General features: G+C 21.6%; 1 pseudogene; it reads right to left on the bottom strand.

The window, feature by feature from the left end:
• Positions 1–276: 276 nt before the first annotated feature.
• LOC129618093 (5.8S ribosomal RNA) lies at positions 277–460 on the bottom strand (annotated as a pseudogene).
• Positions 461–881: the final 421 nt, after the last annotated feature.

The raw sequence follows: 881 nt of genomic DNA, 5'->3' as shown, positions 1-881 counted from the left end.
TTTAATTTTTCTTTTTAGTTGAAAACTAAATATATATAAGTTACTGTATTGTTTATATTATAAATAATATAATTTTATATAAGTTTTCCTCTTTAATGTATTAATACTAATTTATTAATACTAGGATATACTTATTTTTTTATTATATTTTATAATATAAGTAAAATATATATAATTGAATTTTAATATTATGGTATTCCTACCAGTAATATATCATGTGCTATAAATAATATAATTTAAAATTATATTATAAGCAACTTTATTAAATTATTCTTACAACCCTCAACCATATGTAGTCCATGCAGTATTAAATTTTTTAATAAATTTATATACTCTGTAGCATGGACTGCAATATGCGTTCAAAATGTCGATGTTCATGTGTCCTGCAGTTCACACGATGACGCACAGTTAGCTGCGTTCTTCATCGACCCATGAGCCAAGTGATCCACCGTTTAGAGTTTTATAAAATTTTTTTTTTATTTTCGTCAGATATATATCGATAATATATATACATTCTAAAACATATTAAAATATATAAATAATATAATCTATGTGCTGCGAATGTCTCTAACTTTCCTTTTATCCGTATCCCAACTGTTTTATACAAGAAAAGTTATTACCATAATATATGGACAACAACGTAAGAATATATTTTTATATATTTTCTATATTATAAATGATCGTATATTGTTTTATTTAAAATACTTCCATATTATATAATTAATATAATGATTTTTATTTTTTTTATATTATATTATTTCAGGGGGGATACACTTTGATACTATTAATGTTATATATTTGCAATAAATATATAACAGTATCAGATACATATATTTATTAAAATATACATATCGTATCCAATAAAGGTCGAATAAATGATA

The sequence above is a fragment of the Condylostylus longicornis genome, unplaced genomic scaffold, assembly GCF_029603195.1.
Source record: "Condylostylus longicornis isolate FDR11 unplaced genomic scaffold, ASM2960319v2 ptg000725l, whole genome shotgun sequence".
Classification (NCBI taxonomy): domain Eukaryota; kingdom Metazoa; phylum Arthropoda; class Insecta; order Diptera; family Dolichopodidae; genus Condylostylus; species Condylostylus longicornis.
Note: the sequence above shows the minus strand (reverse complement) of the source record. Positions and strands in the feature narration are given on the sequence as shown.